This window comes from Martes martes, assembly GCF_963455335.1.
Source record: "Martes martes genome assembly, chromosome: 6".
NCBI lineage: Eukaryota > Metazoa > Chordata > Mammalia > Carnivora > Mustelidae > Martes > Martes martes.
The window spans coordinates 4891299-4905585 of record NC_137893.1 but is presented as its reverse complement, the minus strand read 5'-3'; positions in this window follow the sequence as shown (position 1 = coordinate 4905585).

The following is a 14287-nucleotide window of genomic DNA, read 5'->3' as shown; positions in this document are numbered from 1 at the left end:
GAGATTCTGGTGTCCCTAAGTTTAAGAATCACTAAGCTATGGACTGGTGTTAGGATGGAGGAAACAATGAACACAAACCATCCCTTGAAAGCTTAAATTCATTAAATCACCACCTAGAAAAGTACCTACACCCAGGGGAGATCTGTATCTTTGCGATTTTTTCTTCTTTTTGTGTCTTTATTATATTTAGCGTGCCAGTCAAAAATACCTGGTTCCCATGGTGATGAGTAATTGGGATATAAAGGCAAGGGTATGGGTACAGATTCTGAGATGCTTGCAGAAGTCCCATATTCACTTGACATTCGATGGGAAAAGAACGCTGTTATCTTCTGCCTGGGTTGCATTTTTTCCCCCTCTTCCTATAAATTGGTTTAGCGATATCCTTTACTTTATTTGCTCTGGCTTCCCATAAGTCTGGAATCCGGGCACATCACAAGCCGTCCGTAAACTCTGTCCCCGGAGAGTGAGAGTCATACAGCCCCAGCCCCAGCGAGGCTGTGGGATAAATTTAAACCTGAGCACTTCAGACATGCTGTGAACGAGCTCGTGGAGAAGGAAAAGCAGCCGTTTGTGATGTGGGTGGTGACTTCGGGAAATGTCTGCAGAGGCTGAAGTAGGGCATTGGGAGGAGACGGCATTTCTCTGTGACGTGCCCGGAGCGGACCCCACCTGTGACAAATGCCATCTCCGAGCAAAGAGGGTTTTCATCTCTGAGCTTCAGCCACAGACCTGTTGTTGCTGAAAGTCATGAGCGACATCTCACCCAAGCACGGAACACAGACTGCTGGGCAGAGGCTCGCCGCTGGGGGGGCTGGTAGGGGGAGGTTCCCGGGAGGGATCACAGAACGTTTTCCCTGGAAAATAGGACAGAAGAGGCGGAACAACAAACCCAGATCTTACTCCCCGTCTTTCCGGACACAAAGGCAAAGAACAGGGAGACGGAATCGAGCCCAGCCTCGGTGAGAGACAAGCAGATAGCTCGTGACCAGGCACACTTGAGGTAGACCCGGTTGGGCTTCGATCTGGCCAGTGACTTGCACTGTTGGTCAAACATGTGGGATTTCGAGCCACCAGACTGTAATAGGGACTCGTGAGCAAGTGACAGCACTTCAAAAAGAAGTATAAGTCGGCTGCTCTGAGATTTTTTTATTTGTAAGAATTTCCCTGGCTCCATGCTCCCCCTTAGCTTTCCCTCTTTGATTTCTAGGAGGTTCTCACTTTTCAGAACAAGAGGCCCTGGGGTAGAAGATGAAATCGTTACAATGTCCGAGGCTCAGGACTTGAGCTGCAGCGTGGCGTGAAGTAGTTCCTTTCTCCAGCAGCATCACTGTGATGGCCAACTAAGGAATGCAGTGTCGCAGGGTCACGAGGGACAGTCCTGCCCACCGAGCCACGCTCTTACTCAAAAGCTGCGAGAGCAACCGCGGATTGGCATAAGACTCTATGCAGAGATCGTGACAACCTGTTGTCTCGCTTACTCCTGTGATAGAAAACCTAGCACGTTTCATGGGAATCTTATCCCAGAAATAGAAAGGGGCCCGTCCCCTGCTCCGTGAGCTGAATGTCCCGTATCACAAACAACTTCTAAGCCAAGGCAGCCTCGACTGGAACCGGTCCCCACAGCTGGCCACGGAAGGTTTCTCTTTATCCCAGAACACTGGCAAGAGGCCGAGGAAGTGAGAGGCGAGGGGAGGAGGTTGGCTGGCGAGATTCGGTGATGAATCACTTTGGTTTCCCAGCTGACATCTGTTTTATTTTCATTTGGGGATTTAGTCTCTACGGTTTGAGGGCTCTGTTCAGAAAACTAAAGTTTCTTCATGTGATGAGGAATGGAGAACTTGCAATGCTAGAAGACTTCTCCGAGGCCTTGCTGCGGCGGGCTTTCTCTCTCTCGCGGCCGGTGCCAGTGAGGGCGTCCCGGGCACCCGTGGACTGTGGGCGTGTCTGCCCAGCGCTCCGGCCCTCATTCTGTCCTGGAGGTGACTGGACTGGGCTTTTAGAACCAGGTTTCTCCTTCTCAGCTGGATTTCTCTTGAATCTATAAGATGGGATGTGGCCTTTCAATATAATAGGGATTGAAAATATAAGACATAAAGAAAAAATGTCCATGCTATTTAAGTATAGTGTTTATTGCACATTATTGAGATTCACTTTATGTGTCGTAGAATATTTACAAATATTCTACAGGATTTTAATATAACATTTTATCCTTCATAATTACATCCCAAAAGGAGAGGTCCCCTTATAGCTAACCTGTCTCAAAATCAGCTTGTATTATTGGTGGATCACTACAGGTAAAGTACTTTTTAGCCTTCATGATAGTTGACACGCATCACTGTCAGATGCGATAGGTTCTCTTGTTGAGAAGTGGTCAAGGAAGAGTGTGAGCAAAAACGCTCTGCGTATATGACCCATTATTAGCCCCACACCCTCTACCCCATTGTCAGAGGGAGGAAGACCCAACCTGGCCATTTGCACATGATTTTCCTTCAGCTCAGTGATCGCTGATAACCATGTCCTGGGAGCACTGCCTACACACGATGGCCTCTGAGCCTTGCTCTCTGCTCTAGAAAGATGACTCCAGGGGACACGCATCCTGTCAGCAGATGGCAAATGAGGGGTGGCCGCTGGAAGAAAATGTTCTCTGTAGCTGACCCCAAGTTGGAGACATCAAGAGAGAGACTGGTGTGGCTGATGGGGGGAGAGACTGACTGTGTCAGACTGACTGGCGGCGCTCTCTCTCCCTGGGCCCTGGGGACACCTGGGGAGGCCAGCCATTTCAGAAGTCCTAGCTTTGAAGAATTTCACTAAATAGCCACCTTCAAGGGAAGCTTTTGGTTTGACTCGCTGTCCCCAGCATTACAGCCTCCCCTTTATGTCCCCAGTCCACATCCCTCACGGCGAGTGCCTCCGCGAGGGCTTCAGCCCTCTTCCCTAGGAGAGGAGGGAGGTCATGCAGGCAGCCCCCAGCCAGACACGGGAGACAGTGATTTCTTCCCTTTGGCGTGGTGTATTCCTGCTCGGTTCTGACGGCGAACAGGCAGGATGAAAGGCAGGAGGGAATCCACACTCGGCGTGGCAAAAGGATTCCCCCGATCTCCCCTTCCCCTTGCCAGCTGTAGGCTCTTTGGCTCAGTCAGAGCAGCTTCCGGGGTCAAAAGGTCCCCAGAGCCCCACGGTGCCCAAATCACGGTGCCGAAATCGCAGAGCTCTTCATCGTGCGCGACGCATAGAGGGCTGCCCGTGATCCCACCTCCTGAATATCCCTCTCAGGCTGCAGGTGTTTGTAGCTCTTCCACATCACAAAGACCCACACGCGTCCGAGGTTAGGGGAGGCTTGGTACTTTCACAGGCTGTTGAAAGTTAGCGGCATTTTGGAGGCTGGCGTAAACCAGCAGCTCCTAAGCACCATTTTCTACTAATAAATAAAGTTGATTTGAGACAAATTAGCTAGGGGGGCCCTCTCCTTTCAAGATTTGATTGCGAATATAAAATGCCTTATTAAAACCTTGTAGAATGTCCGTAAACTAGTATGGGGTATAAAATAAATGCCAATACAGTACTCACAGTAAACCTTACATTTAAATAGCCCAGGTATTTTTTTTTCCTTTCCATTTATCATCATTTTTTGATCCTTTTTACACCCAAAGCCCAATGTTTGCATTTCATGGATACAGGAAGAAAATGAGCAAGTCTGAGTTGTGGAGAGGAGCCTAAGCCTGGCTGTGGTCTAGGAGTGAGCACATCCCTACGCCGGGCAGACGGAACGCTGGGCTGCCCTCAGACCCCGGGCCTCAGACTCTCAGCCCCGGGATCTGCGTGTCTTACGAGTCCCTCGTGTAATTCATTAGTGCGCTGTCCAGCGTCCTTGGTGCAGGGAAGGATCGGAGATGGCAAGCATCTGGACTCATGGGAACTGCCAGAGAAGTCCCAGGTTCTAGGTCCTGGCTTTCGCTAGGCAGAGATTATAGAAATTACATGCTTCTGAGGTTTTTTGCTTCTTTCTCTCTCAACCTGGTTACTTTCTTGGATGTCCTGTTGCCTTTCCTGCTTCCATAAAAGCCTAGCTTTTCCCTTTTTTAAAATGAAAACTTTGATTGGCTCAAGAAAAGCAATTCCTCGTTCTCTTGTGCACAGTTTACTCCTTGGAGGAGAAACGGTTTTGGGAGTGAGCGGCCAACGGATCACAGCGGCAAGTTCAGGGCAAGTCCGTGTGCCGTGAGGACCATGCCGACTACCCTTGGCTCCTTGCTAACACCAGCTTTGTGCAGAACAGTGTCTAAGAGGGAAGCCCTGAGATCGGAGACCCAGCCCTCAGCATCCTTGTGGCATGTGTGGCACGGGGGTGCTGTCAGGGGGTCTGGAGGAAGTCGCAGGAAGTGGAGGTCAAACGAACAAGCAGTGAGACAGACTCGTTGTCATGGGAAAGTGGGCAGCAGGCGGTGGAGGAACAGCCGTCCTTTCCAGTCTTCACAGTCCTCATGCAGCCGGCCACGCGGGGAGGTACGCCCCTGCACCCCCCCCTCCCTTGCTGGAGTCACCAGAGCCAGACTGAGAGGCCCTTGTGTGTCCTCTCGGAAGCCGCCATCCCACCGCACAGAGACAGGTGCGCTTGAGTGGGATCCGATACAGTGTGGATCCAGAGGACAAAACAACGCTGGGATGCGGGAGGTCAGCAGCAAGGTCACGGGCCTGCTGACCGGTTGGCAGGGCCGTCCACGCCCATCGGGGCAGAATGAAATCAGCTTTCCAAAAGGTCCCTTTGCGCAGGAGTTTCCAGCCGGCGGGAACTCTCTGTCCTCCTCTGGAGAGCTTTGCAGGGAGCGTGGTATGAGGACGGCCAGATGAGGAAGGCAGATGTTTTTCTCGTCTCCACCCACCGCACAACTGTTGTTTGCCAAGCGGGGGGTGGGGGAGCAGGACACAATCCTCTGCGGGGCGGGGGCGGGGCGGCTCGGCCGCGCGTGTCGTGTAGTGGGCGCACCTTTGAGCAGCTCCCGGGCCCCTGGCTGCAGGAGGGGGGTGGCGGGGAGGGGACGGTGGGGAGGGCGGGGACGGGAGGGGCGTGGGAGAATGCACCTCCGGCTCCACTTTGGTTTCAGGGGCCAAGTCAGGGCTGGACGGGGTGGGAAGAGAAGGATGACACATGCGCTGGGTGAACAATGTTCGCTAAATTTAGAGCCATTTACACTCGCCAGTTCTGAGTTTTGTAGTATTTTTGAAGCAAACACAACTCATTTTTTTTTTTGGCAGGGAAGTGATGCTTAGAATTAAAGAAAAAGAAAAAGGATTTGGTGGAACTTGCACGAAACCGTGTGGATGGGGGACTATTTCCAAGGTCTCAGGTGCCGTCCTTGAGCACTCAGCGCGGGTCTGTCACCGAGGAGAGGGACGGCCGCGCCCCGGGGAGGCCTCGCGCTGCTGCCCTGCGGCCCTGCTGCCGGGCAAGCCAGACGCGGCTGCTCTGGGCCGCACCCTTCCCGGTGGCTCCCGCGCCCCGCCCCTGAGAGGCACCGCTGGTGCTCCATTTCGTCTTTGCGGCTGCGGACACATGTAGGTCCTCGCAGGGCGTTAGCATCCCACAGCGCTGGCCCCCGAGCGGGTCTGCCCTCACTTCCCCGAGGGCTGGAAAAGCAGAAGGGCTGAGTCTCCAGGGCTTGCCGGGGAGGGGCGCAGGCGGGCGCCTCCCAAGGGGGTGCCTTTGAGGGGCGGGAGGGGAGGAGCGCCTTGGTCTTCAGCGGACAGAGTGTGTTAGGACAAGGAGGCACGTTGGTGACATTCAGTTTACTTTGGCTTTTGAGCTGCTACTGTGTACAAGGGGCTCATCTATGCGGGCGGGAACCAAACCCGAGCCAGACTCTGCCTACAGAGACTGGACTCTGGCGCGGAGGAGACTCGCCCACACGGAGACCCACATGGTAGCAGGGTGGTGGGGAGACGTTCCCAGCAACAGATCCTAGGAGGAGAGGGCAAGCTGCCTCTTGCCTCGGTGTTTCGGGAGGACAAAAGGCGCGGCGGCTTTGCGTGGGTATTTTCAACCTCCTGACTCTCTCCATGAGCTCTGTCTCCTGGCCGACAGCTGTTGGGTCTCGGGACTGGAGTTTGGGCGGATAAAAATGAGTCTTCTGCTGATCCTCCCAGCGGCGGCGGCTGTGTCTTGGCCCACATGTGGCAATGTCGGGCTTTGGGGAAGGGATTTGAAGAAGCAGGTGACTATGAGGAAGGAGACCAGGGTCCTATGACAAGATTCGATCTTTCATTTCTCCTAGAAGTTCCCTCCAGGGCCGTTTTCACTTGGGGAGCGTCCTGGAGGGTGCTTGTGAGACCCCAGCCTGGCTTGGGGCACAGGGCGCAGAGGTCAGCGCCGTCCCCCATCCCTGTGGGCGGCGCCTCAGTGTGGGCCGCACCTGCCGCTTGCCCCTTAGTCTGTTGACCCTTCATCCCCGCCCCACCTACCCAGGCCCTCCTCCTCCTTGGAAGGCTCTCCGAAGCCCCTAGCAAGGTTCCCTCAGGGACCAGGTGCCCCTCCCGCCCCTTTGTTTTACAGCTGAGCTGGGAGAGAATCCTATTTCTCCATTCTCAGGTCCTTGTTGGCTCCTCCAGCTGGCGATTTTCAGATTTTCAGTCTCCATGTCTGCCGCCCCCCACTGCCTTTCCTCCTCCCTACTCCTCCCTTTTCTTCTCCCCATCCCTCTCCCCACTTCTCCCCTCCTTCTAATCCCTTCAGTCCTCCCCACCCTCCCTCCCATCCTTCTCACCGTTCCTCTCCTCCCTCTAACCCCCTCCAGTCCTCCCTACTCCTCCCCCCATCCTTCTCACCACTCCTTCCCCCCAACCGCCTCCAATCCTCCCTGCTTCTCCCCACCCGCCTCCCCATCCTTCTCACCCCTCCTCTCCTCCCCCAGCCCCCTCTAGTCCTCCTCACTCCTGCCCTCCTCATACCCCCCTCCAGTCTTCCTCATCCCTTCCCATTTAGCTGCGGCGACCCCCCCCCTTCCACTCTCCCCGCCATTGTCTCCTTCTTTCTCCTCACTCTCCCTCAACCCCATCCCCAACCCACTCCGTTCTCCCAGAGATGCAGCTCCTCCACGGGAGGGTCTGGGGCCCAGCGCAGAGGCAGGAAGGAGGGCAAGGGCTCCTCTTGGCCTCAGGCTCACCTGACTTCTCTCAGGGACCAGCCCAGCCCTCGAGGTGTAGCAGAGGGGCGCAGGGGAAAGGAATTGAAATGAGACATTGGACTTGGAATGGGAAGGGCTCTGGTGGAAGGACCCTGCCGAGGGCGGGAAGAGGGCTGGCTGCAGAGGCCAGGGAGGAGGACCAGGGCCCCAGGGGCTGTGGAAGGGGGAGCGCGGAGGGCGGTGGCGGTGGAGGCCTGGATGGAGGGCCCCTGAGTCAGAGGGCCCCTGAGTCAGAGGGCCCCTTCCGCGAGGGCTCCGTGCCCACAGGTGGGGTAGATGCAGAGACAGGCAAGTCTGAGATGAGGCTGAGTGGGAAGCAGAGCTCTGGCTCCTACGAGTGAGCACAGTGTTGGAGGGAGACACAGGTGCTTCAGGGGCCCGGGCGACCAGGGCAGTGGAAAGAGGCTGAGCTCACAATTCCAAGTGTGGGGAACGAGGCCAGTGTCCCGGACAGCTACCTGCCCCCTTCCCCAGAACACCCTCACTTCTGTGACTGGGGCCGGGACGTGTCACTGGTGCTCTGGGGTCCTGGGGTCCCAGGACACTCAAGAGTGGGCGTCATGGGCCCCCAGTAGAGCCAGTGCCCTTGGGACCAATCCTGCCACTTGCTAACTGACAGCATTTCCATTCAGGGCCCACAAACTCCATTTATGGGGAAATCTCCTGAACCCCTGAAAGCCGGAGGATGAGCATCTGCAGAAGGTCAACCTGGCGTTGTGGCCACTTTATAGGTTTTGGTTTACAGCCTTCACGTGCCTCTCTCCTTGGTCAGCCGCGTACCGTTTAGATCAGCCCAGGGGTGCCTGTGAACGGAGGCCAGGTGACTTCTGAGGATGATGCTGTAACCTTTCAAACAGAGCTGAAAGCCAGCGCACAGAGGTCGTTAACTGACGAGGTCCCCCGTGTTCTTGCGGAGCGCCCCGCCCGGCCCTTGCATGGTCGCACCCGTAGGCGCCTTCTCAGCAGGTCTGAGACTTTCCCCTGGGACAGGCGGGCACGGCGGTAATTCAGCAGAGGGGCTTTGGGGTGGGCTGGAGTCCAGAGCACTTTCCGCGGGATTCCTTCACTTGTTGATCTTCAGTGGGGCGTTCGACGAACTTGCTACGTACTTGTTGTCCCTGTAGATTCCTGTCCCCCCCCCCCAGGGTTCCTGCCTGTGGCCCCCGCCGGCTTGCGCCATTTACTAAAGCGATCGCTGCCTTTTCCCCTCACCCCTGCTCCAAAATGGGCACTTTCTCCGCAGCTCCGCGGCTCCCAAGTTCTCAATTTAATGCCGATTTTTAAAAGGCTTATGCCCCATGGGGACTCCTGCACTTGAGAACACATTAGGCAGAGCTCAGAGGTACGGAGGAGACATTCGGGGTGAGCTCTGGCAGTCAGCTGGGGTGCTGGTCGTGGAGCCCACGGCTAATCTCTCGTGGTAAGAACGATGACGATCCCTCACCTCTCATCGCACTTACCGCGCGTGCTTGACACTTCGCGTGAATTAATTCATTGAATCCTCACAATCACTGGGTGATGTTAAAAAGATGATCAGACCTGACACGGAGCTTGTGGGGTCCTGCTCTCAGCACCATGTTGGGGCTTCTCTCCTACTAGCCGCTCCCCCTCCCCCTCAGAGGCCAGTCGCCTCCTGAAGACGTGCTTATGCTCACGGAGCATTTAAAAGGAAGCCCGACCCCCGGGCGGATCCCCGCAGACGCTCAGACCTGGCTCCCGCCGCGCTTCTCCCCACTCCTTGCTGCCGCACTCCAGACATGGCCACGCCTTCCCTCTCTGTCCTGTAAGAGACAGAATCTCTTGCTAGGTCCGGGTGGTCAGAAACAGTTCCCAAACCTTAGTGGCTTAAAACAGCAAAGCAGTATTTTCCTCTGCGCTGAGAACCCAGGTGTCCTAGCTGCTGCGGTCTGAGGGTTCTGTGTGTGATAGACCCCGGGGCCCAGGGTCTCTACACGGCTCCCGTGACCCGGACGGATGTAGGAGGGGGCCGTGCCAGTCGTGCACTCCTACCCAAAGCAGGTGACTCTGCCAGGCTAGCTCCAAAGCTGGAGCTCCTGGGGCTGTGGGAGGCGGACACGGTGGAAGGACTGCGGTCCCACAAGCCGCGCCTGCTTGTGCCTGCCGTGTCTGCACCTGCTACGCCCTTTGCCTGGGATGCTGTCCTGACCCGCACGTGGCTAGAACGGCTTTTGCATCCAGACCTCAACTCAGGAGTCACCCCTCAGTGACTCTCCTGACCAGACAAAATAAAATAACCACCTCCCGCATCCCTTTTTTTAATCTTGGTTTTGCCTGGTATTTATTACTACCTGCTGTTTCTCTCATTTGCGTCCCTACCTATCACTATCTATCTCCATCTTTCTCATCCTCGTCTATCAATCTCTGTCTCTATCCATCTAACCTTACGGATATCTAGATCACCTTATCTCCCTGTCTCTCATTTCTGTCTGTCTGTTTGTCCCTGGGAGAGGCTCTTGTTCTGTGGTTCACTGCGGTATCCGAGGGTACTCAGGAATCGTCTGTTGGAGAATGTGTGACCCGTGCGCTGTTGTGATGTAAGGAGGCAGCGGGCTCCGGCCACAGTCAGCAGTCATCGTCCCCCGCCTGCACGGGGTGCTCAGCGGGGGAGAGCTGGGAGAGGCGGTGTTTCCTGGGGGGAGGAGCAGAGCAGAAGACCCTGAGTCTAGGGTCCTTAGTGATTAGGAGGACCATGGGAGGCCGAAGGAAATGACAGCATCTGGGCAGCTGTTGTCTATCACTTTATGTTGATATTTTAAAATTCCAGAAATATTTGGCGGTGCCCTTGAAGAGCTTAAATGTCCAAAATCACCACTTAAGCAAGCGCTGACCGTGTTGTTGGAGTGACACCGCGTAGCACCTGCATTAGCTTCCTAGGGCTGCGTGCAGAGCAGCTCAGACCACATGTCCCGAAACCGCAGGAATGTACTCTCTCAGGGCTCTGCGGCCAGAATCAAGGTGTCGGCCGGGCGGGGCTCCCTCCGAAGCCCGCAGGGGAGGGTCGCTCCCTGCTTCTTCTAGCGTCCGAGGGTTCCCAGTGTTCTTTAGTGTTCCTGGCTCGCAGATGCACGCCCGCTCTCTGCTTGTGTCCTCACGTGGCTTCTCCCCGTGTGTCTTCACCTGGCTCCCCTCTGGGCCTCTTTTCCTCTTGGGAGGTGGACACCCATCATGCAGGGTCAGGACCCACCCCAATAACCTTATCCTAACATGTTTACGTCTGCAAAGACTGTTTCCCAGTGAGCTCATGTTCATAGGTACTGGGGCATCAACACACCTTTTGGGGGACACGGTTCCGCCTCTGACAACACCTTAACCCCATTTTCGCTTGTTTACGGGGCAGTTTTCAATAAGCCCACGATTTTTCTTGGTTCAGGCCTTGACTGTGTGCCCTGAAGTGTAGCCTTGTCTCCCAGGGCCCCACAGCTGCTCAGCTCAGTGCTTACCCGGCTGCTTAGCTGCGTGTATGCATGGATGTCTCAGCAACCAGAGTCTGGGGCCACATGTGACGGGCTGTTCGTCATGTCCTGGTGCTGGGGTTGAGAATCACAGAGGGGGACAAAAAGAAGTGGAATATTATATGTTCTGTGTGTTAGGAAAGAGGGCTGCCCTGGGTCAGGAACTCTGGCTTCGGACACTCTGTCTGGTTATTAGCTCTGTGGCCCTGGGAAGGTGACTCTGGGCCTCCTTCTCTCTTCTGTGATGCCAGGGGATGGAAGCAGAACATTCCGCAACTCCAGAGTCCGCAGGCCTGGGGGAAGATCAGCTGTTGCTGGCTAGAGCTTCTCGGATTCACAGTGCTGCTGTTGTCTTAACTCCTATGTTGGTTCAGAAAGTCAGCTCATCAAATTTGAGTGATTTTTTCCAGCTCTTATCTTGACGATATCTTTTCCCAAGGAGCCAAGACGACTTGATTTCTTACCAGGGTTCCCAAATCATTAATTAATTAATTAAGGACCTCAGTCGAGGTCCAAATGCCAATCAAGACGCAAAAAGAATGTGAATTTCCTTGCTCTCCCTTGTAAAACCAGCCGAGCGAAGTGTGCAGCAGGGCTTGGTCCGGGAAACGCGGGTGAAGGTGACCACGAGCACGGAGACGCAGCTGCTGTGGGTGTGGGGCCAGCTGTTCTGGTGGTTGTGACAACAGCTGCACCAGCCCCTGGTGCCGCTGGTGGCCTGAAAGGAGCCCGGACAGGAGTCTGGACAGCAGCCCCAAGAGCAGCCCCGACAGGAGCCCTGAGAACAGCCCCAATAAGAGCGTGGACAGCAACCCTGACAGGGGCCCCGACAGGGGGCCCAACAGCAGCCCCGACAGCAGCCCCGACAGGAGCCCAGAGAGCAGCCCAGACAGGATCCCGGACAGGAGACCTGAAAGGAGCCCTAACAGCAGCCCTGATAGCAGCCCCGACAGCTTAACTCCTGTGTTGGTCCAGACAGCCCTGAAAGGGGGCCCGACAGCAGCCCCGACAGGAGCAGGGCCTCGCAGGGGTGTGAGAAGAAGCTGGGATTCAGGGGCAACAGAGGCAGCAGAGAAGCTGTCTCCACACAAAGGGGCCCCCACCCCGCTCCTGTCACTCAGTGAGTCCCGGTGGGATTGCTAATCCCGCACCGTCTCTCTCTCCCTGCAGCGGATGGGCCTGTTCTCGGGTGTCCCCTGCGGTAGACAGTGTTGGCCCGCTGTGGCTGGGCTGCAGCGGCCTCCAGAGCGGTCAGTCCCCGGCCCGTCTGGTAAGGTTGAGGCTGGAGGCCGGAGGCTGTGGACACGGCTTTCAGCCTGCGCGCTGGCTGTCGCATCAGGTGCGCACGTCTGTGAGGCGTCCTTCACCGACAACATTTTAGGAGCATTTTCAGACAAAGTAAGACAAGGGTATGACTGCGTGGTTTGAGCCTATGTTTCTCAAAACGAATTAATGTATAAACCCCTTTTAAAAGAGCTCCTGTTTTGATCTCATTATGTTTACGATCCCTCTACTTATACAAATAACAAAACTAAGAAAAACCTTACACTTCTAGTCTATATACAACTAAAACTCATTTACAAATTCAGTGCAGAGAAAACTAGAAAAACAAATAAAACTCACACTTAGCGCTAATTTACTGTGACGACTGATGTTTGGCTAGGAAAATAGCCCATGAATTTGCTGTTAACTGACAGTCATTTTATTCAGGTAGGTAAATTAACTGATGAGACTCCAAAATAATCCTAAACAATTTTTTTTAAGTTTTTTTTTTTTTTTTTTTTTTTAAACCAAGTCCTTTCTTGTATTTCTCCTGTTATACTCACTCCTAATGAACTACTGGCAACTGGTGTGTGCAAAGTTTGAACCCAGATAATACACCAGCTCCAGATATCAGTGTGGTCACCATGTAAACTCAGCACGTGTGGCTTCCGTGTTTTACCCTCCCACAGTGTCCTCCACTCCAGCCACTGCAAAACCTTTGTTGACACCATGAGGTGGGAATGTAGTGCTTCACCTATGAACTCTGACGGCTCCGTTCTTTACTCACTTGCCCGCAAAATCATCATCATGACAAAAGTTTCTCTTACTGGATTAAAGATCACGACTGTGTTGTGACCACCAAGAAAGATACGCTGCTTCCAGGATCCCCTGGTGGCTCAGTTGGTCAAGTGTCTGACTCTTGATTTCAGCTCAGGTGATGGTCTCGGGGTCGTGGGATCGAGCCCCACATCAGGCTCCATGCAGAGAGGGGGGTCTGCTTGAGATTCTCCCTCTCTCTCTCTCTGTCCCTCCCCCTTCTCTCTTTCTCTGTCTAAATAAATCAGTAAAATCTTAAAAAAAGAGAAAGATTAACTGCTTCCAGTTTAAATAGGAAAGGCGATCAATTATAAGATGTGAAAATGTGAAAAATATGCATGCTAGAATCCATGCAATAGAGTAATTTTAGCAAATGTTTGTATAGCTCTTATGTACTCGGCATGTTTTGTGTTTATGTACACTGATTCATTCCTCTCAAAACATCCTGTGGGGAAATGTGTCAGCCAGAACAGGCTAGCTTATGCGACAGGAACAAGCAACGCCAAATTTCAGTGGCTTAACTCAGCCAACGTCTATTTCTTTTGCATGGCAAGTTATTTTTGAAGGCTCTGATGTCACTTTCAAATCAACTTGGGTTTCCATGATGGTGCTTCTGGGGGAAGAACATTCGGAGAAGTGCACCAGCTCTTAATTATTGTTCCCCAGAGTTCACCATGTCACTTTCCCCAATATTCCATTGACCAAAGCATTTCCTGTGGCCATACCTAACTTCAAGGGGATATGTAGCTGGTAGTAGAGAACCAAAGATCTTGCCCAAAGTCATGTTTGCCACAAGTAGATCATACCCATTTTACAGTCAAGAAGACTGAGGCAAAGACAGGTGAGGTAATGTACCCGAGCCCCCACAGGTAATATGTGGCAGTGAAGATCAGAGCCCAGCCATCGCGGTTCTAGCCACTGTTCCCTGCTCCTCGCTCGCTCTCTCCGAGATGTTGTACGTCACTCCACCATACTGATGGGCTCTACGATGTCAAGGGAAGTCTGCTAAATAATTTGAGAGACCAAACCTTTAGTATTTGAAAAATGCTTCTTGACTGTAAATGATCCTTTCCACATCTGAAATTTTACTTTAAAACTGGTTTAAAAAGCAAAAAGAGGAAACAGTCAACAAAACAAAGAGGCAACCCATGGAATGGGAGAAGATATTTGCAAATGACAGTACAGACAAAAGGTTGATATCCAGGATCTATAAAGAACTACTCAAACTCAACACACACAAAACAGACAATCATATTAAAAAATGGGCAGAAGATATGAACAGACACTTCTCCAATGAAGACATACAAATGGCTATCAGACACATGAAAAAATGTTCATCATCACTAGCCATCAGGGAGATTCAAATTAAAACCACATTGAGATACCACCTTACACCAGTTAGAATGGCCAAAATTAGCAAGACAGGAAACAACGTGTGTTGGAGAGGATGTGGAGAAAGGAGAACCCTCTTACACTGTTGGTGGGAATGCAACTTGGTGCAGCCACTTTGGGGAACAGTGTGGAGATTCCTCAAGAAGTTAAAAATAGAGCTTCCCT